The sequence below is a fragment of the Triturus cristatus genome, chromosome 7 (assembly GCF_964204655.1).
Source record: "Triturus cristatus chromosome 7, aTriCri1.1, whole genome shotgun sequence".
In the NCBI taxonomy this organism is placed as follows: Eukaryota; Metazoa; Chordata; class Amphibia; order Caudata; family Salamandridae; genus Triturus; species Triturus cristatus.
The window spans coordinates 138,111,141-138,134,221 of NC_140590.1; the positions used below are offsets into that span (position 1 = coordinate 138,111,141).

General features: G+C 48.9%; 1 protein-coding gene across 3 annotated transcripts in view; it reads right to left on the reverse strand.

The window, feature by feature from the left end:
• Positions 1-23,081, reverse strand: part of USF2 (upstream transcription factor 2, c-fos interacting) — a 297,619-nt gene that overhangs the window by 171,047 nt on the left and 103,491 nt on the right. The window lies entirely within an intron of this gene.

Consider the following 23,081-nt stretch of genomic DNA (forward strand, 5'->3'; position numbering starts at 1 on the left):
ACAAGGAAAGCTGTTTTCCAGGTGAGAAATTGTAGCTCACATTTGTGCATTGGTTCGAAGGGCGGACCCATTAGTCGTGTAAGGACCAAATTTAGATTCCATACAGGGGAGGGTGGTGCCCTGGGAGGAATTACTCGTTTAAGGCCTTCCATGAAGGCTTTAATAGCGGGCACTCTGAAGAGTGACAAATGCTGTCTGTTTTGTAAATAGGCAGCGATCGCTGCTAGGTGTAGGCGTATGGATGAATACGCCAGGTTACACCTGTGAAGATGGAGCAGATAGCATATGATGTGTTGTATGGATGCATCTAGAGGGTTGATTGTATTGTTACGGCAGTACATTACAAATCTTTTCCACTTTGCGGCATAGCATGCTCTAGTGGTAGGACGTCTGGCTTCCATGATGATGTTCATGCAATCAGGGGGAAGGTTAAGGTATCCGAATTCTAGGATTTCAGGAGCCAGATCGCCAGGTTGAGCTGAGCTGGGTCCGGGTGCCTGATTTCTCCATGGTTCTGGGTTAGGAGGCATGGGGAAAGGTGCAGCTTTTGATGTGGTACCACTGATAGTTGTAGTAGCGTGGTGTACCACGGCTGTCTGGCCCACGTCGGAGCTACCAGAATGAGTGTGAGGGAGTGCTGTTGTAGTTTCCTGACCACTAATGGAATTAGTGGGAGAGGTGGAAAGGCGTATGCAAATCTGCCTGACCAGTTCATCCATATCGCATTGCCCTTGGACAATGGGTGTGGGTATCTGGCGGCGAAGCTTGGGCATTTTTTGTTTTCGTGGGTGGCGAAGAGGTCTATTTGAGGATGCCCCCACTGTTGGAAGAATGGGTGAAGAACTTGTGGATGCAGTTCCCATTCGTGTAGTTGTTGAGTCTGTCTGCTGAGCAGATCTGCTATGGTGTTTTGTACGCCTGGAACATGTTGTGCCAGGAGAAAAATGTTTTGGGGAATTGCCCATCTCCATATGCTCTGGGCTAAGCGGGAGAGCTGGGGAGAGTGTGTCCCCCCCTGTTTCTGTATATAATACATCGCAGTCATGTTGTCTGTGCGAATGAGGACTGCTTTGCCTGAAATCTGGTTTTGGAAAGATTTTAGGGCTAGAAAGATCGCCAAAAGCTCCAGATGGTTGATGTGGAGCGTTTTTTGCTGTGGCGTCCATAGACCTTGCATTGTGAGGTGTAAGAGGTGCGCTCCCCAGCCGGAGAGCGATGCGTCCGCTGTTAGAGTCACTTGGGGAACCGGGTCCAGGAACGGCCGTCCCTTGGAAAGGTTTGTGGTGTTCCACCACTGCAGAGAGTGATGTGTGCGGCCGTCCACCAACACCAGATCCGTTAGCTGACCCTGGGCCTGGTTCCACTGTCGTGCTAGGCACTCCTGAAGTGGACGCATGTGGAGTCTTGCATGGGGCACTATGAAGATGCAAGACGCCATCATCCCTATGAGCTTCATAAACACTCTTGCTGGTAGAGAGTGTTGAGGAAGGAATATTTTGCGTAAGGCTAGAATGCTTGTGATTCTGGCTGAGTTTGGATAGGCAATACCTTTTGAGGTGTCTATGGTGGCCCCGAGATATTGCTTTGTGTGAGATGGTATGAGGTGGGACTTTTGGTAGTTCACCGTGAAGCCTAGCTGATGAAGCAGTTGGATGGTGCTGTTTGTATGTTGCACGCATTGGTGGTAGGACGCGGCTTTTATGAGCCAGTCGTCTAAGTAAGGGAAGACGTGAACATGTTGACGTCTGAGGTGTGCTGCTACTACTGCTAGGCATTTGGTAAACACCCGTGGTGCAGTGGTGACCCCGAAGGGGAGAACCTTGAATTGGTAATGTTGCCCGTCCACCACGAACCTGAGGTATTTTCTGTGAGAGGGGTGTATTGGAATGTGAAAGTACGCGTCTTTCAGATCCAGTGTTGTGAGAAAGTCTCCCTGGCAGAGGAGTGGGAGGACTTGTTGTAAGGTGACCATGTGAAAGTGGTCTGAATGTATGTAGGCATTTAGAGGCCGGAGATCCAGAATGGGTCTGAGGGTCTCGTCTTTCTTTGGGATTAAGAAATATAGGGAGTAGACCCCTAGATTTCGTTGATTGTCGGGTACCTGCTCTATAGCGTGTTTCTGGAGGAGCGAGAGTACCTCTTGTTTGAGCAGTGTGGAATGCTCTTGGGACATTGGACGGTGCCTTGGTGGGATATTGGGTGGGGTAGATGTTAGCTCGAGGCAGTACCCTGACCGAATGATTTGGGTCACCCATTTGTCCGATGTTATGGACTCCCATACGTGGATAAAATCTTGTAGTCTGCCCCCGACCGGAGTGGAATGGTCTGGGGGGAGCGAAGGGGAGTCATTGTGCGGGTGGGGTGGCAGAACGGGTATTGTTGGTTTTGCCCCTGCCCTTATTGTTGTTGCCTCTGTAACCACCTCTTTGGTTGCCCTTTGAAAAGGTATTTTGAGGAGGGGATTTGTAGGAGGTAGAGGCATTATCGGTGGAGGAGCCTCTACCTGTGCCACGAAAGGACGAGCGTCGAAAGGAACGCTTAGAGGCTTGGGTCTGGAGCGCTCCCATAGACTTCGCTGTGTCTGTATCTTTCTTCATTTTTTCGAGCGCTTCGTCTACCTTTGGGCCAAAGAGTGTTTGCTGGTCAAAGGTGTGATTAAGTATTGATGTCTGGACCTCAGGCTTGAACCCTGATATCCTGAGCCAGGCATGGCGGCGAAGCAGGACACTGGTGTTTATGGCTCTAGAAGCAGTGTCTGCTGCATCGAGGGCACACTTAATGGAGGTGTTTGTGATTAGTTTGCCCTCCTGTATCAGGTCATGAGCTTGGCGTTTGTATTTCTCTGGAAGGTGCTGCATAAGAGCCTCTAATTCATCATAGTGTGCTCTATCATATCGCGCAAGCAGTGCTTGTGTATTTGCAATGCGCCACATGTTTGCAGCCTGGTAGGCGGTGCGTTTACCAGACGCGTCCAGAAGTTTAGATTCCTTGTCTGGTGGTGGGGCATCTCCTGAGGATTGGGAGTTAGCCCGCTTTCTAGCTGTGGAGACAACTAGGGAATCTAGAGGAGCAGGGCCCTTGATGTATGCAGGGTCTGTGGGTGCCGCCTTGTACTTCTTCTCTATTCTAGGGTTTAGTACTCTGGCTCTGACAGGGTCTTTGAATACCTCTGTAGCGTGCTTGGTGACACCCTTAAGCATGGGTAAAATAGCAGTGGAACGATCTTGTAAATCAAATGTATCCAGTAGGAAGTCTTCTTCCACTGGTTCAGTGTGCATGTCCACCCCATGGTAGTGTGCTGCTCTCTGCACTAAATGGTGAAAACCTAAAGAGTCCTCTGGAGGAGACGGCCTTGATGGGTATAGGTCGTCTTGAGGTACATTGGGTACATCAGGGTTATTATAATCCTCCCATGGATCTGGGGTCCCTGGTGGAGTGGGATCCATTGGGGCGTCCCCTGGGTCATTGTCCGGGTCCCCGTCATCCGGATCTGGGGATGGGGCCGGATCGTAGTGAGGTAAAGGTGGAGGGGGTGGTGGTGGGAGGGGGGGTGGCAGTGGGGAGGGTACTCTAAGGGGAGAAGTAGCTGAGTCCCTCTTTTTGGGTGGAGGAGGAGGAGCCGGAGCCTCAAGGCGACGCTTCTTGGTAATCACAGTCAAAAGGCCAGTCTTTGGATCTCTGGACAAAGTCTTTTGTAAAGGGTCTGGTGTAAACAGAGCCAATGGCGCCGAGTCGTCTGTCGGCACCGGCGATTTCGGAACCGGAGGTTTCGATGTTCTGTGTACGCCATGCTTTTTGGAGGTCTCCGTGTGTTTCGGCGTCGAATGCTGTTTCGGCGCCGGAGCGTCGGTGCCGACCGATTTCTGTTTGTGTTTGGTCGGCGCCGAGTGTCCAGGCTTCGGCACCGGTGGTTTCGGAGTCGAGCTGGATTTTGCAGGCTTCGGTGCCGAGTGGTGTTTATCGGCACCGGGCGTCGGCTGGCTCGATCCCGAGCTGCCGTGAGACTTTGAGTGCTTCGACACCGGGCCCGAAGGTGGGGTGATCGAGGCTTTGGTTTTGGTTTTGCCCAGGCCGGCAGGCGAGGGAGTAACCGGAGTCTCTTTGGTTTTCGGTGTGGGGCTGGGAGGGGGCATTGTACTCACGGCCCGCTGTCCTGGTGTTACGTCCTCCAGGTCGGAGTCGTCGGCCTCGGAAGCGCTGACGATGTCTTCTCCCAGTTCGGTGTGTGTCTGCCCCGAAGCTTCGGCGTCGTCTCCGAAGATGTCCGGTGGAGCTGTCGAGGATGAGTGCGCCATGGTGCGTCGAGCCCTTCGATCTCGGATCGTTTTCTTCGATCGAAAAGACTTGCAGGCGGGGCAGTCTCGAGCCTCGTGTTCTGGAGAGAGGCAAAGGTTACACACCTGATGGAGGTCGGTGTGGGGAAATTTAGACCCACATTTTGGGCACTTTTTAAACGGAGTCCTTTCCATCGGCCGGGACCGGAGTCGCGGAGGGCCCGAAGGCCGGTGTCGATGTACGGGATGGAAAAAGCGCCGCTTCGAGAGATGAAGATGATGAAGGAACTCGAAGAATCGAGGATTTTCCGTCGAGGCTGGAACCGTAGAAGTTCGAAGCCGGAGCACGAAGTATCACATCCGAGCCCGATGGCGGAAAAAAACAATCTGAGGATGGAGCCGAAGCCCATGCGCAGTACGGACCGAAGGAGGAGTCACCAAACTCGTGACTTCCAAAGACGGTCCAAGAAGAAAAACAAACTGCAAACATCCGGGCCCAACACCAGATGGCGACCTATGCTAAGTGTACAATCTGCAGCTCATATGCCTCGAACAGAGTATTTCCTCTCCCCCGATGTCTCAATACAGGGCATTCCTGCTCCACGATCGCGCACAGCGTCGCGATCGTGGAGTAGGGATGCCCCACTAGACACCAGGGATTTGGTATTTCGAATTTGGGAAGCGACCCCTTGGGCAAGGGTCGCTTCCTTGGGGATAAAAATTTGGCGAAGTCTTTTCTGCCTCCCCTGGGGGCAGATCGGTCCGCTTTCTGCGCGTTTCTGCCCCCAGGGGGGGCAGAAAAGCCCACTAGACACCAGGGATGTCGTTTTTACTATGTAGGAAGCGACCCCTTAGGCAAGGGTCGCTTCCTTGGGGGCAACATTTTTAGAAGTCTTTTCTGCCCCCCCCTGGGGGCAGATCGGTCCGCTTTCTGCGCGTTTCTGCCCCCAGGGGGGGCAGAAAAGCCCACTAGACACCAGGGATGTCGTTTTTACTATGTAGGAAGCGACCCCTTAGGCAAGGGTCGCTTCCTTGGGGGGCCCAATAATTTGAAGACTTTTCTGCCCCCCCCTGGGGGCAGATCGGTCTTCTTTCTGCCAGTTTCTGCCCCTAGGGGGGGCAGAAAAGCCCACTAGACACCAGGGATGTCTATTTCGTTATGTAGGAAGTGACCCCTTGGGCAAGGGTCGCTTCCTAGGGTGGTAAAGTGATTAGAAGACTTTTCTGCCCCCCCTGGGGGCAGATCGGTCGTCTTTCTGCCCGTTTCTGCCCCCAGGGGGGGCAGAAAAGCCCACTAGACACCAGGGATGTCTTTTTCTTTATGTAGGAAGCGACCCCTTGGGCAAGGGTCGCTTCCTTTGCGGCCTAATTATTTAGAATACTTTTCTGCCCCCCCTGGGGGCAGATTGGTCGTCTTTCTGTCCGTTTCTGCTCCTAGGGGGGGGGGCAGAAAAGCCCACTAGACACCAGGGATATAAATATTATTGTAGGAAGCGACCCCTTGGGCAAGGGTCGCTTCCTTGGGCCCCTAAATGTTTTGAAGACTTTTCTGCCCCCTCTGTGGGCAGATCGGTTTTATTTTTTTGCCGTTTCTGCTCCCATTGGGGGCAGAAAAGCCCACTAGACACCAGGGAATTAGTTCAATTAGAAATAGAAGTGACCCCTCGCTTCCAGGGTGCAATTTGTTATATGTATTTGGCTCACCTGCCCCGGGACTGAATAGCCTTTTTTTTTCCTGCTGTTTTCTGCCTGACCTGGCACACAAACCGATTGACCATTTGGGTAGTGACATGGCATGTTATAATGTTTATTGTTATATTTTTTGTGATTTCCAATTGTAACGTTTTTTTTGTTTACTTTTTTGTTCTAGGTGAAGGCTTTTCTTCTGTTCACGGTGACGTTTTGGTTCTGGTGGTTTTGCTGTTTGTGTAGTTTGGTAAGAGACTGTTTTTTTGTACAATGCAAATGTGTTTGATTTCTCTGCCTGTTTTTTTTTGCAAATGGTGTAATAATAGCAGTATGTTTGGTTTTTGAGTTTCAAAAACTTTTTGCATTGGTGCACGATGTGTATTTTGTTGTCTTGTGAGCAATTTGTTTTTTTTTCTTCTTTCTAGTTTGATATCGTTGGTCTTTGCTGTGTCACTGCAGAGTTTGTTTCTGGTGAGTGCAGCTGTCTCTTTTGATTTTGGATTGTATAGTTTTTGAGTACATTGATCTTATTGATATAAGGTACACATTTCTTTACTTACTTGGTTTGCACATTGTTGGTTGTTGTTGACTTGTTTGTGCAGTCTTCTATCTTAGTAGGTATAATGGCTAGCCGCAGGATGACTGCTCAGCAGGTTGTTGGTTTGCTGTTTGAGTCTTCCTCTGATATTGGGTCAGAGACTGACTCTGCTTCTGAGGGAGAGGGGGCAGGGGACGATTCTGGCAGTGAGTTTTCTCTCCGTATGGGGTCATCGGATGATGAAGATACTCTTAGTGCGGATGAAGTGCCTGTGTTAGAGGAGGAGACTGATGTGCCGATAGTGCGGCAAGAGGCATCTGGGCTGCAGCCTGCGGCTGCAAGGCTTCCCGTTGGTGTAGTGCGGCAAGAGACATCTGGGCTGCAGGCTGGGACTGCAAGGCTTCCCGTTGGTGTAGTGCGGCAAGAGGCATCTGGGCTGCAGGCTGGGGCTGCAAGCCTTTCCGTTGGTGTAGTGCGGCAAGAGACATCTGGGCTGCAGGCTGGGGCTGCAAGTCTTCCCGTTGAAACTGATGACCTCTGGGTTGCCCCTGGCATGGTGCAGCCGGAATTTCCTGAGTTTACTGGTGTTCCAGGGTCTAGAGTGAATACCGAGAACTTTTTGCCTGTAAATTTTTTTCAGTTGTTTATGGACGATGTGTTTTTGGCAGAGATTGTTGAGCAGACTAATTTGTATGCCGAACAGTTTTTGAGGGACAACAGTGCCAGTCTTAAGCCACACTCTAGAGCTACCCGGTGGACTCCCACAAATGTTGAAGAGATGAAGAAGTTCTTGGGTTTAACTTTTTTGATGGGCTTGCTAAGGAAGCCATCATTGGCTTCATATTGGTCTAGCAGTCCCTTGATGGCAACGTCTATTTTTCCGGCAGTCATGACTCGTGACAGGTATTTGCTTCTGCTTCGGATGATGCACTTTGTAGATAATGGTTTAGCGTTGCCACGAGATCACCCTGATTGTGACCGTCTTTTTAAGATTAGGCCTGTCCTTGATCACTTTGTTGATCGATTTTCTGAGATTTATGCCCCTGGTAGAGAAATTGCAGTGGATGAGTCTTTGGTGTTGTTCAAGGGCCGCTTGGTTTTTAGGCAATACATTCCTAGTAAGAGGGCACGCTATGGAATAAAGCTGTATATGCTGTGTGACAGTAGGACTGGATATGTCTCTAATTTCAGGGTGTACACCGGTAAGGAATCTAGGTTTAACCTCCCTGGTTGTCCGTCCACTTTTGGAGTGACTGAGAAAATTGTTTGGGAACTTGGTAGAGGATTTTTTAACAAAGGCCACCATTTATATGTAGATAACTTCTACACTGGTGTACGGTTGTTCAGGGAATTGGCCAAAGTGGACACTTTTGCTTGTGGCACAGTCCGCTGTAACCGTAAAGGTTTTCCGAAAGAACTTGTTTGTCAAAAGCTTGTGCGGGGACAGTGCAGTGCGTTGCGTTGCCAGGAGCTTCTTGCTGTGAAGTTTACAGACAGGAGAGATGTCTACATGCTGACTTCCATCCATGATGAAAGCACTGCACCTGTGACTGTTTGGGGTCAGGTCGCTGAAGCACGCAAACCTGTATGTGTTTTAGACTATAATAGGTACATGGGTGGTGTTGACAGAGTAGATCAGAGGTTGGAACCTTACACTGCTCTTCGTAAGGCTTACATTTGGTACAAGAAGTTGGCTATCCATCTTTTCCACTTGGCAATGTTTAATGCTTTTGTTGTGTTCCAGGATTCTTGCCCTGAGTCAAAGATGACTTTTGCTAAGTTTCAGGAGTCTGTAATAGGCAGCCTTGTTGTAGTGGAACAGGCAAGTGTTCCTAGAGTTGGACTGGTGGAGGATGTTGCTAGATTGAAAGAACGCCACTTTCTAGATCACATTCCTCCCACACCCGCAAAAGATTTTCCCAGTAGGAGATGTAGAGTCTGTTGGCGAAGAGGTTTGCGGAAGGAGAGTCGTATGTACTGCCCCGATTGTCCCTCTCATCCTGCACTGTGTCTCTCTGCTTGTTTCCGAGCGTACCACACGCGTAAAAACTTCTGGGAAGATTCATGAGTGGTAAAGTGAACTGCCTGGTCTGTATTCTTTGGAAAATATGATTCTGTTTCAAGGTTGGTGTTAGTGCAATGTATTTAGTTGCTGATTTTCTGTTAGAAGATTTGTATCTATTTGCAATTTGTTTGTGTTTGTATTTTTTTCTAAAAAAAATCCAAAATGTGATGGCGGTGTGTGTAGGCTTGCGCTTGGCTGTTGGTGTGTGTGGACTGGCACTTGGTTGGTGGTGTGCGTGGAATGGTGCTTGGCTGACGGTGTGCGTGGACTGGCGGTGTGCATGGACTGGCGGTGTGCGTGGACTGGTGCGTGGCTGGTGGTGTGCGTGGAATGGTGCTTGGCTGGCGGTGTGCGTGGAATGGTGCGTGGCTGGTGGTGTGCGTGGAATGGTGCTTGGCTGGCGGTGTGCGTGGAATGGTGCTTGGCTGGTGGTGTGCGTGGAATGGTGCTTGGCTGGCGGTGTGCGTGGACTGGTACTTGGCTGGCGGTGTGTGTGGACTGGTGGTGTGTGCGGACTGGTGTTTGGCTGGTGGTGTCCGTGGACTGGAGCTTGGCTGGTGGTGTCCGTGGACTGGAGCTTGTCTGGTGGTGTGTGTGGACTGGAGCTTGGCTGGCGGTGTGCGTGGAATGGTGCTTGTCTGGTGGTGTCCGTGGACTGGAGCTTGGCTGGCGGTGTAGGTGGATTGGCGATTGGCTGCCGGTGTGCCTGGACTGGCGATTGGATGGCGGTGTGCCTGGACTGGCGCTTGGCTAGCGGTGTGCGTGGACTGGCGTTTGGCTAGCGGTGTGTGTCGACTGGTGCTTGGCTGGCTGTGTGTGAGTAGTGACTTTCTGCTGGTCACTACACACACTGCTAGCTGAGTGCCACTCCACGCAATCCTTCAGCCTGTGTAGTTGCTGTGTCTGGATTGTGGGCGTGTGAAAGTGATGGGCCCTTGAATGGCGCTGTGTGCTGGTGTGAGTTTTGTTATGTGATGGGCCCGCGGCTGGCGGTGTGAATGGTTTTGTATGTCTCACACGTATGAAAGGTGTATGAATGGCCTGTAAAGAGGTTGGTGCCTTGTCGTGGCTTTACAGCTCACGAGCTGTGAGTCAATGGTTCAGTTTCTTGCCCTTTCAATTATTACCAGTGCATTTCATGTTTTGTGAAATCACTTGGTAATACAATTTTATCTACTGAAGCATCACTCACCCTCGTGCCAAATCCAACCAGTATGTGTGTGTGCTTGCGGGTTAGATGACTGTGCAGTAATATTTGTCTTTCTGAAGCAGGGTGTACCTTGTCCCTTTTTGGTGATTTTTGTACTGTGTTGCTTTTGTACCTGGTGGTGCGAATGGTCTTGTTTGTATCACGTATGAAAGGTGTGTGAATGGCCTGTAAAGCGGTTGGTGCCTTGACGTGGCTTTACAGCTCACGAGCTGCAAGTCATTGGTTTGGTTTTTTGTGAATTTAATTATTGACAGTGCATTTCATTTTTGTGAAATCTCTTGTTAATAAAATTTAATACACTGAACCATGACTTGCCCTCGTGCCAAATCCAACCAGTATGTGTGTGTGTTTGAGGAATAGATGGTTGTGCAGGAATCTTTGTCTTTTGTTTCTCTGCCAAGGTACACTTTCCATGTAAGAATAACCCACCAACTGTAGATATTGTCGAAAACCCTTGGGAGTTCATGGTGATGTCTCTCTAGTGATTTGAAAAATATTTTTTATCCCCATTGTCCTGTAAACCTCAAATTGTCTGCCACATTTTCTTTGCAGTATTATTCCTAAATTCTCACGCTGTAGTAACAATAGGTAATCTGGTTTTGCAAGGGGGGTTACTTTGGTTTTTTGCCCAGGGCTCGGCGGCCATCTAGGGAAACCTTTCCAACCCACGCATTTCTGGAAACTAGACACCCGGCGGCTTCCAGGGAGGTATGGCTTGCGTGGATCCCCCAACGTTTCCTTACCCAGAATCCCCTGCAATCCTAATTTTTTGCCCAAAAAATCACTTTTTTCACACATTTTGGGGTGGGAAAGTAGTGGCATCACCGGGCTCACACAAATTTACCACCACCCAGCGTTCCCCCAGGTCTCCCGGTAAAAATGGTGCCTCACTTGTGTGGGAGGCCCAAGTACCCGCGGCAGGCAAGGGCCCCAAACGTAGTGAGGCGACATCAAGATGGCCTATCGCCAAACCACCTGGTTTTGCAAGGGGGGTCACTTTGGTTTTTGGCCCGGTGCGCGGCGGCCATCTAGGGAAACCTACCAAACCCAGGCATTTTTGAAAACTAGACACCCGGCGGCTTCCAGGGAGGTATGGCTTGCGTGGATCCCCCAACGTTTCCTTACCCAGAATCCCCTGCAAACCTCAAATTTTGCTCAAAAAATCACTTTTTTCACACATTTTGGGGTGGGAAAGTAGTGGCATCACCGGGCTCACACAAATTTACCACCACCCAGCGTTCCCCCAGGTCTCCCGGTAAAAATGGTGCCTCACTTGTGTGGGAGGCCCAAGTACCCGCGGCAGGCAAGGGCCCCAAACGTAGTGAGGCGACATCAAGATGGCCTATCGCCAAACCACCTGGTTTTGCAAGGGGGGTCACTTTGGTTTTTGGCCCGGTGCGCGGCGGCCATCTAGGGAAACCTACCAAACCCAGGCATTTTTGAAAACTAGACACCCGGCGGCTTCCAGGGAGGTATGGCTTGCGTGGATCCCCCAACGTTTCCTTACCCAGAATCCCCTGCAAACCTCAAATTTTGCTCAAACAAATCACTTTTTTCACACATTTTGGGGTGGGAAAGTAGTGGCATCACCGGGCTCACACAAATTTACCACCACCCAGCGTTCCCCCAGGTCTCCCGGTAAAAATGGTGCCTCACTTGTGTGGGAGGCCCAAGTACCCGCGGCAGGCAAGGGCCCCAAACGTAGTGAGGCGACATCAAGATGGCCTATCGCCAAACCACCTGGTTTTGCAAGGGGGGTCACTTTGGTTTTTGGCCCGGTGCGCGGCGGCCATCTAGGGAAACCTAGCAAACCCAGGCATTTTTGAAAACTAGACACCCGGCGGCTTCCAGGGAGGTATGGCTTGCGTGGATCCCCCAACGTTTCCTTACCCAGAATCCCCTGCAAACCTCAAATTTTGCTCAAAAAATCACTTTTTTCACACATTTTGGGGTGGGAAAGTAGTGGCATCACCGGACTCACACAAATTTACCACCACCCAGCGTTCCCCCAGGTCTCCCGGTAAAAATGGTGCCTCACTTGTGTGGGAGGCCCAAGTACCCGCGGCAGGCAAGGGCCCCAAACGTAGTGAGGCGACATCAAGATGGCCTATCGCCAAACCACCTGGTTTTGCAAGGGGGGTCACTTTGGTTTTTGGCCCGGTGCGCGGCGGCCATCTAGGGAAACCTACCAAACCCAGGCATTTTTGAAAACTAGACACCCGGCGGCTTCCAGGGAGGTATGGCTTGCGTGGATCCCCCAACGTTTCCTTACCCAGAATCCCCTGCAAACCTCAAATTTTGCTCAAAAAATCACTTTTTTCACACATTTTGGGGTGGGAAAGTAGTGGCATCACCGGGCTCACACTAATTTACCACCACCCAGCGTTCCCCCAGGTCTCCCGGTAAAAATGGTGCCTCACTTGTGTGGGAGGCCCAAGTACCCGCGGCAGGCAAGGGCCCCAAACGTAGTGAGGCGACATCAAGATGGCCTATCGCCAAACCACCTGGTTTTGCAAGGGGGGTCACTTTGGTTTTTGGCCCGGTGCGCGGCGGCCATCTAGGGAAACCTACCAAACCCAGGCATTTTTGAAAACTAGACACCCGGCGGCTTCCAGGGAGGTATGGCTTGCGTGGATCCCCCAACGTTTCCTTACCCAGAATCCCCTGCAAACCTCAAATTTTGCTCAAACAAATCACTTTTTTCACACATTTTGGGGTGGGAAAGTAGTGGCATCACCGGGCTCACACAAATTTACCACCACCCAGCGTTCCCCCAGGTCTCCCGGTAAAAATGGTGCCTCACTTGTGTGGGAGGCCCAAGTACCCGCGGCAGGCAAGGGCCCCAAACGTAGTGAGGCGACATCAAGATGGCCTATCGCCAAACCACCTGGTTTTGCAAGGGGGGTCACTTTGGTTTTTGGCCCGGTGCGCGGCGGCCATCTAGGGAAACCTAGCAAACCCAGGCATTTTTGAAAACTAGACACCCGGCGGCTTCCAGGGAGGTATGGCTTGCGTGGATCCCCCAACGTTTCCTTACCCAGAATCCCCTGCAAACCTCAAATTTTGCTCAAAAAATCACTTTTTTCACACATTTTGGGGTGGGAAAGTAGTGGCATCACCGGGCTCACACTAATTTACCACCACCCAGTGTTCCCCCAGGTCTCCCGGTAAAAATGGTGCCTCACTTGTGTGGGAGGCCCAAGTACCCGCGGCAGGCAAGGGCCCCAAACGTAGTGAGGCGACATCAAGATGGCCTATCGCCAAACCACCTGGTTTTGCAAGGGGGGTCACTTTGGTTTTTGGCCCGGTGCGCGGCGGCCATCTAGGGAAACCTAGCAAACCCAGGCATTTTTGAAAACTAGACACCCGGCGGCTTCCAGGGAGGTATGGCTTGCGTGGATCCCCCAACGTTTCCTTACCCAGAATCCCCTGCAAACCTCAAATCTTGCTCAAAAAATCACTTTTTTCACACATTTTGGGGTGGGAAAGTAGTGGCATCACCGGGCTCACACAAATTTACCACCACCCAGCGTTCCCCCAGGTCTCCCGGTAAAAATGGTGCCTCACTTGTGTGGGAGGCCCAAGTACCCGCGGCAGGCAAGGACAACAAACGTAGTGAGGCAACATCAACATTGCCTATCCCAAATGTCGCCTCACTACGTTTGTTGTCCTTGCCTGCCGCGGGTACTTGGGCCTCCCACACAAGTGAGGCACCATTTTTACTGGGGGAACGCTGGGTGGTGGTAAATTTGTGTGAGCCCGGTGATGCCACTACTTTCCCACCCCAAAATGTGTGAAAAAAGTGATTTTTTGAGCAAAATTTGAGGTTTGCAGGGGATTCTGGGTAAGGAAACGTTGGGGGATCCACGCAAGCCATACCTCCCTGGAAGCCGCCGGGTGTCTAGTTTTCAAAAATGCCTGGGTTTGCTAGGTTTCCCTAGATGGCCGCCGCGCACCGGGCCAAAAACCAAAGTGACCCCCCTTGCAAAACCAGGTGGTTTGGCGATAGGCCATCTTGATGTCGCCTCACTACGTTTGGGGCCCTTGACTGCCGCGGGTACTTGGGCCTCCCACACAAGTGAGGCACCATTTTTACCGGGAGACCTGGGGGAACGCTGGGTGGTGGTAAATTTGTGTGAGCCCGGTGATGCCACTACTTTCCCACCCCAAAATGTGTGAAAAAAGTGATTGTTTGAGCAAAATTTGAGGTTTGCAGGGGATTCTGGGTAAGGAAACGTTGGGGGATCCACGCAAGCCATACCTCCCTGGAAGCCGCCGGGTGTCTAGTTTTCAAAAATGCCTGGGTTTGCTAGGTTTCCCTAGATGGCCGCCGCGCACCGGGCCAAAAACCAAAGTGACCCCCCTTGCAAAACCAGGTGGTTTGGCGATAGGCCATCTTGATGTCGCCTCACTACGTTTGGGGCCCTTGCCTGCCGCGGGTACTTGGGCCTCCCACACAAGTGAGGCACCATTTTTACCGGGAGACCTGGGGGAACGCTGGGTGGTGGTAAATTTGTGTGAGCCCGGTGATGCCACTACTTTCCCACCCCAAAATGTGTGAAAAAAGTGATTTTTTGAGCAAAATTTGAGGTTTGCAGGGGATTCTGGGTAAGGAAACGTTGGGGGATCCACGCAAGCCATACCTCCCTGGAAGCCGCCGGGTGTCTAGTTTTCAAAAATGCCTGGGTTTGCTAGGTTTCCCTAGATGGCCGCCGCGCACCGGGCCAAAAACCAAAGTGACCCCCCTTGCAAAACCAGGTGGTTTGGCGATAGGCCATCTTGATGTCGCATCACTACGTTTGGGGCCCTTGCCTGCCGCGGGTACTTGGGCCTCCCACACAAGTGAGGCACCATTTTTACCGGGAGACCTGGGGGAACGCTGGGTGGTGGTAAATTTGTGTGAGCCCGGTGATGCCACTACTTTCCCACCCCAAAATGTGTGAAAAAAGTGATTTTTTGAGCAAAATTTGAGGTTTGCAGGGGATTCTGGGTAAGGAAACGTTGGGGGATCCACGCAAGCCATACCTCCCTGGAAGCCGCCGGGTGTCTAGTTTTCAAAAATGCCTGGGTTTGCTAGGTTTCCCTAGATGGCCGCCACGCACCGGGCCAAAAACCAAAGTGACCCCCCTTGCAAAACCAGGTGGTTTGGCGATAGGCCATCTTGATGTCGCATCACTACGTTTGGGGCCCTTGCCTGCCGCGGGTACTTGGGCCTCCCACACAAGTGAGGCACCATTTTTACCGGGAGACCTGGGGGAACGCTGGGTGGTGGTAAATTTGTGTAAGCCCGGTGATGCCACTACTTTCCCACCCCAAAATGTGTGAAAAAAGTGATTTTTTGAGCAAAATTTGAGGTTTGCAGGGGATTCTGGGTAAGGAAACGTTGGGGGATCCACGCAAGCCATACCTCCCTGGAAGCCGCCGGGTGTCTAGTTTTCAAAAATGCCTGGGTTTGCTAGGTTTCCCTAGGTGCCGGCAGGGCTAGGGTACAAAATCTACAGCTAGTCACTTTGCCAAAAAAAGGGTCATTTTTCACTGCAAAACCACGTTGCGTTTTGCGCCGTTTCCTGTCGCGGGCACTAAGCCGACCCGCACAAGTGAGGTACCATTTTTCTCGTAGGACTTTGGGGAACGCAGGGTGGGTGGAAATTTGTGGATCCACGCAGATTCCAGAACTTTCCATCACAGAAATGTGGGGAAAATGTGTTTTTTTTGTCAATTTTTTACGTTTGCAAGGGATTCTGGGTAACAGACCATGGTGGGAGGCAGTCAAGTCACCCCATCCTGGATTCCCCTGGGTGTCTAGTTTTCAGAAATGTATAGGTTTGCTAGGTTTCCCTAGGTGCCGGCAGGGCTAGGGTACAAAATCTACAGCTAGTCACTTTGCCAAAAAAAGGGTCATTTTTCACTCCAAAACCACGTTGCGTTTTGCGCCGTTTCCTGTCGCGGGCACTAGGCCAACCCGCACAAGTGAGGTACCATTTTTCTCGTAGGACTTAGGGGAACGCGGGGTGGGTGGAAATTTGTGGATCCACGCAGATTTCAGAACTTTCCATCACAGAAATGTGGGGAAAATGTGTTTTTTTTGTCAATTTTTTACGTTTGCAAGGGATTCTGGGTAACAGACCATGGTGGGAGGCAGTCAAGTCACCCCATCCTGGATTCCCCTGGGTGTCTAGTTTTCAGAAATGTATAGGTTTGCTAGGTTTCCCTAGGTGCCGGCAGGGCTAGGGTACAAAATCTACAGCTAGTCACTTTGCCAAAAAAAGGGTCATTTTTCACTCCAAAACCACGTTGCGTTTTGCGCCGTTTCCTGTCGCGGGCACTAGGCCGACCCGCACAAGTGAGGTACCATTTTTCTGGTAGGACTTTGGGGAACGCGGGGTGGGTGGAAATTTGTGGATCCACGCAGATTCCAGAACTTTCCATCACAGAAATGTGGGGAAAATGTGTTTTTTTTGTCAATTTTTTACGTTTGCAAGGGATTCTGGGTAACAGACCATGGTGGGAGGCAGTCAAGTCACCCCATCCTGGATTCCCCTGGGTGTCTAGTTTTCAGAAATGTATAGGTTTGCTAGGTTTCCCTAGGTGCCGGCAGGGCTAGGGTACAAAATCTACAGCTAGTCACTTTGCCAAAAAAAGGGTCATTTTTCACTCCAAAACCACGTTGCGTTTTGCGCCGTTTCCTGTCGCGGGCACTAGGCCGACCCGCACAAGTGAGGTACCATTTTTCTCGTAGGACTTTGGGGAACGCGGGGTGGGTGGAAATTTGTGGATCCACGCAGATTCCAGAACTTTCCATCACAGAAATGTGGGGAAAATGTGTTTTTTTGGTCAATTTTTTACGTTTGCAAGGGATTCTGGGTAACAGACCATGGTGGGAGGCAGTCAAGTCACCCCATCCTGGATTCCCCTGGGTGTCTAGTTTTCAGAAATGTATAGGTTTGCTAGGTTTCCCTAGGTGCCGGCAGGGCTAGGGTACAAAATCTACAGCTAGTCACTTTGCCAAAAAAAGGGTCATTTTTCACTCCAAAACCACGTTGCGTTTTGCGCCGTTTCCTGTCGCGGGCACTAGGCCGACCCGCACAAGTGAGGTACCATTTTTCTCGTAGGACTTTGGGGAACGCGGGGTGGGTGGAAATTTGTGGATCCACGCAGATTCCAGAACTTTCCATCACAGAAATGTGGGGAAAATGTGTTTTTTTTGTCAATTTTTTACGTTTGCAAGGGATTCTGGGTAACAGACCATGGTGGGAGGCAGTCAAGTCACCCCATCCTGGATTCCCCTGGGTGTCTAGTTTTCAGAAATGTATAGGTTTGCTAGGTTTCCCTAGGTGCCGGCAGGGCTAGGGTACAAAATCTACAGCTAGTCACTTTGCCAAAAAAAGGGTCATTTTTCACTCCAAAACCACGTTGCGTTTTGCGCCGTTTCCTGTCGCGGGCACTAGGCCGACCCGCACAAGTGAGGTACCATTTTTCTCGTAGGACTTTGGGGAACGCGGGGTGGGTGGAAATTTGTGGATCCACGCAGATTCCAGAACTTTCCATCACAGAAATGTGGGGAAAATGTGTTTTTTTTGTCAATTTTTTACGTTTGCAAGGGATTCTGGGTAACAGACCATGGTGGGAGGCAGTCAAGTCACCCCATCCTGGATTCCCCTGGGTGTCTAGTTTTCAGAAATGTATAGGTTTGCTAGGTTTCCCTAGGTGCCGGCAGGGCTAGGGTACAAAATCTACAGCTAGTCACTTTGCCAAAAAAAGGGTCATTTTTCACTGCAAAACCACGTTGCGTTTTGCGCCGTTTCCTGTCGCGGGCACTAGGCCGACCCGCACAAGTGAGGTACCATTTTTCTCGTAGGACTTTGGGGAACGCGGGGTGGGTGGAAATTTGTGGCTCCACGCAGATTCCAGAACTTTCCATCACAGAAATGTGGGGAAAATGTGGTTTTTTTTGTCAATTTTTTACGTTTGCAAGGGATTCTGGGTAACAGACCATGGTGGGAGGCAGTCAAGTCACCCCATCCTGGATTCCCCTGGGTGTCTAGTTTTCAGAAATGTATAGGTTTGCTAGGTTTCCCTAGGTGCCGGCAGGGCTAGGGTACAAAATCTACAGCTAGTCACTTTGCCAAAAAAAGGGTCATTTTTCACTGCAAAACCACGTTGCGTTTTGCGCCGTTTCCTGCCGCGGGCACTAGGCCGACCCGCACAAGTGAGGTACCATTTTTCTCGTAGGACTTTGGAGAACGCGGGGTGGGTGGAAATTTGTGGATCCACGCAGATTCCAGAACTTTCCATCACAGAAATGTGGGGAAAATGTGTTTTTTTGGTCAATTTTTTACGTTTGCAAGGGATTCTGGGTAACAGACCATGGTGGGAGGCAGTCAAGTCACCCCATCCTGGATTCCCCTGGGTGTCTAGTTTTCAGAAATGTATAGGTTTGCTAGGTTTCCCTAGGTGCCGGCAGGGCTAGGGTACAAAATCTACAGCTAGTCACTTTGCCAAAAAAAGGGTCATTTTTCACTGCAAAACCACGTTGCGTTTTGCGCCGTTTCCTGCCGCGGGCACTAGGCCGACCCGCACAAGTGAGGTACCATTTTTCTCGTAGGACTTTGGAGAACGCGGGGTGGGTGGAAATTTGTGGATCCACGCAGATTCCAGAACTTTCCATCACAGAAATGTGGGGAAAATGTGTTTTTTTGGTCAATTTTTTACGTTTGCAAGGGATTCTGGGTAACAGACCATGGTGGGAGGCAGTCAAGTCACCCCATCCTGGATTCCCCTGGGTGTCTAGTTTTCAAAAATGTATAGGTTTGCTAGGTTTCCCTAGCTGCCGGCAGGGCTAGGGTTCAAAAACTACAGCTAGACTCTTTGCAAAAAAAGTGTAAATTTTCAGTGTGAAAATGTGGTGTGTTCACCTTAGGTTTTGAGTCACTTCCTGTCGTGGGCACTATGCCTACCCACACAAGTGAGGTACCATTTTTCTCGGGAGACTTAGGGTAGTTCAAATTTGTAAAGCAACTGTTATTACCTATTGATTTTTGATGCATTTCTCCCTTCCAAATGAAAGACATTGTGTAAAAAAAAAGTCATTTTGAAAAATGACCAATAATTGTCATGCAAATATGAGTATTCCCAATTTCGAAAATGTGCAAATATGCACTGTTTCTGAACTCTGTAATTTGTTCCCATTTCAGAAATACATAGGTGACTTTCATACCGATTTTTCCAAGTATACATTTTCCCACAATAATTGCTATATACCCGGACCAAAAAAAAAAAACATTACAAAATGCTGCTCATTTTTCTACTCTGGGTTCGTTGGGCTCTTGGTGAACCTACAAGTCCTACATGTCCCCACAACCAGGAAGGTCTACCGGATGTAACGGTACATTGCTTTCAAAGAGATGTCATAATTCGAAGAAGTTACAGGTAAAAACGTTGACTCAAGAGGCTGCTTTTTTCAACAAATTTTTAATTTTTCCTATATTTGCCTGTAAATTTCTATAAAGAAACCTTGATGGATCTACGCAAATGACCCCTTGCTGAATTCAGAATTTTGTCTACTTTTCAAAAATGTATAGCTTTCCAGGATCCATTATTGTTTTGTTACCCTTTTCTACCGTTAACTGGAAGGAGGTTGAAAGCACAAAAAATAGCAAAAATAGGGTATGTCCCAGAAAAATGCCAAAACTGTGTAAAAAATGTTGGTTTTCTAACAAAAGTCTGTCATTCCCTAAAAGCTGGAGAAATTGTGATTTCAGCCCCACAAACCCTTTTTTGATACCATTTGCAGAGAAAAACCCAGAAGCTTTCATTTGCAGCCCGTTTTTCACATTTTTCACAAAAAAAAAAAAAAATTGCTGTATTTTGACTAATTTCTGGGAACCCTCTAGGAGAATCCACAAACCCTGGGTACCTTTAGAATCCCCAAGATGTTGGAAGAAAAGGACGCAAATTTGGCGTGGATACCTAATGTGGTCAAAAAGTTACAGGGGCCTAAGCGCGCACTACCTCAAATAGCCCAAAAAGGGCTTAGCACAGGAGGGGAAAAGGCCTAGCAGCGAAGGGGTTAAATGCTAAATTATGTATTTATTTAAAGTTTTTTCACCGTGCGCGCGCTGTGGGCGTGCGGTGTGCTTCGCTGACATGGCGCGCCCACGTTACGTAGTTCACGGAATTTTTCCGTTTCTACCGTGCGCGTACGCTACGCGCACTCTGCGATTTTTCGTAAAAAAATTAAAATACATTTTTGCCCTTGGGGGCCCTTCTGGGCCCTTCTGGGACCCCCTGATCAAGGCTAGGGGGTCAGGAACTGTCCAGCCTGCCCCCTTTTCACGTTATCCACCTTTGTTTTTCACCCCCTCAGACTGCGAGAGACAAAATGGTGGCCGACACTTCCTGGTTTCGACCGATTCGAATGTTTACTAAGATCTAACAACCAATCAGAATTGCGCACGGCAGCGTGCGCGTACGGTAAGCTTACGGTACGCGCTCGGAGTGCGCCTATACAAATACATATTGATTTAAATGCTATTTTCTCAGGAAATACTGAACAGATTTACACCAGACCTGCAAAAGGCACATCCCTGACCTGAGGACTACCTCTCTGCCAAATTTCAAGTAATTCTGTTCAGCCGTTCGGGCTGCAGCTTGGACTAAAGGTCCTATGGGAAAATGCATGGGGAAAACGCGTTTTGGGACCCCCCCTTTTTCTCAGCCCCCGCTTGACGAATCCCCCCCCCCCCCCGAGACTTTCAGGGAAGGAGCGGAGCACCCCACTTATTTTGAAAATTTCGCGATGATTCGTCAATCGGCGCCAAAGTTATTCAAAAGAGAATGTTGCAGATTTCCTATGGAAACACGGTCCTAAATATAGATATATATATATATATATATATATATATATATATATATATATATATATATATATATATATATATATATATATATATATATATATATATATATATATATATATATATATATATATATATCTATATATATCTATATATATATCAACAGCAAAGTAGGTTTGAAAACTGTTTTAATGCTTAGCATTTAGCCCAAAACCTCAGATAGGACTGAAAGCATTGACAGCTCACAGGCTGCATTGCAGAAAACTACAACCTAGAAAGGCTAGAAAGCTAGCTCATCCCTGTTTTTATGATATATTGTTTATATTAGATATATTATTTATAATATACAGGGGAGTCCTTACAGCATTATTCAGCTCTGGTTGTGAAAGGGGGGTGTGTATATATATATATATATATATATATATATATATATATATATACATACATACATATACATACACATATGTAGGTCACATATATGATTATGTTTCCGGGGTCCCGCGCATGGGCAGGAATATTCTAGTGCTTATGACTATTGATGAGGATACCCTGGAAGAGAATTCGACTGTGCAGGCCCGAAGAAATTAATGTGGAGTCTGGGATCATCGTTCATATATGTCCGAACTAGATGGGGGAGAAAAACAATCTAGTAATGGAGTCAATGCCCATGTGTATTGCCAGCTAAGGGAGGAGCCACTTTACACCTAGTGACTCAAAGACATCTTCTAACAAAAACGAACTGCAATCGTCCGACCCAAACACTGCATAGCAGGAGTCTGCAGAGCATATGTACCTGCAGCCCCACGAACTACATTCACTCAGTTTCCAGCATATCTGCAAGTGAAGTGGCAAGAAAACAGCCATCTTATCTCTATGTCGAAGCATTTCTCAAAAGACAAGAATTGTTCAAATACTTATTGGATCAAACTGAAAACACTGTAGATCCCAACTTAGTGTGGAAATATGGATTTTTCTGATCAGTTATGTCCCCTATCTTGGACCCCAACGGTTCCATGTATGAATCACAAGTACATGTATGTTCCCTCCAGTTCTAGTTCTGAAGACGCAAACACATGTGCGTCCACCGTCAACATGTCCTCTGTCAGATCCGCCATGAATGGGCTGGATATTCGATTCTTAAGTACGAAAGGCCATCGACTTTATATGGCTCAGTTACTCCATTTTGCAGTTCAGGCGAGTAGGCCCGATTCTGCCATCAAGCTTTTCTCTACTCTCTGCCTCTGACAGCTTCAGCTTGAGCTCGCATCTGTATCCATGAACTTTGTCCTACTCCCTGTGCGGCTAACGGTGCCTGCCTCGGCCGGTTTGTCTGCCTGCCAAAAACTGTATTTCACCTTCGAGTTATCTGCTTCGCTCCTCAGCCGATGCATTCCTGTCTAGTGGTTTAGGTAAACATTTCCTTCAGCTACCGAGCAAAGGGCCCGGCCTCTCTGTCCTCATGCAAGTAATTCATAGCCCTGTTACCATGGAAGGTTTCTGCCCCTTGCATCTCATATAGACACTTAGACGCTTGTGCACGCACACACAGTCAGTATAGAATAGATTTTGTCCAAGAGTCCTTCCTTTGTGGATAACATAGTTCTTTAAACATAGGATGTTAGATATGATTTGGGATTAGGTTGACTTGACCCCCCAGACTTCTTGTCTCCACATGTAGAGCTAAATGTCAAGTCCCCTTCACCCCCTAGTTGCACGTCAATCACACGTCATGCTGCTGCGCGCGCATCTATGCCAAGTATAATCTTATAGATCCACCTATATATGACATCATAACCAATTATGTTCCTTTTTACTCCTCATTACGCCCATTTTCGGTTACGCATGTGAATTATCATCTTCCTTATCAATTGTTACGCCTACCGCATTTGTTTCATTGTAATGTATGTTCTATAAAAGTCATTTCTTGTCAATAAAGTATGTACTTCACTTCCTGAACCTCCGTGGTGATGGAACTTGGAGCAACCGATTATAATCGACCATTGGAATAAAGCCCATTCCGAACCTCTAATACCACGGATTCTGCCTCTTATTTACTGAGCTGTTTTATTATGTTTCTGTATCAAATTAAGTCCCGGTAATTAAATTATTTACCATGCCTTACATGTTACTTAAATGTAACAATCAGTTTGCAACTTCTGACGCTGTACACGCTTCTAGGTGCCTCCTGTCATCTAGTGTTTGGTTAGGATAATAAATTGATTTTCTTCAGGATTTTGTTTTGGCTTCATCTATGCATAGAACGACTTCTGGTCAAGCGCCTTGAAACCCATAATGCATACGGCCACTGACACCATTTTACACGATGGATTTCTCACCATCAATATAATGCTGTTGGTGGACTAAAGTGTGAGCTTGAATTTACTGTACTGGTTTCTCGTCAGTGGGATGGCTGTGTGTGAATCTCCAATGCTAAAAGCTCCACAGCAAT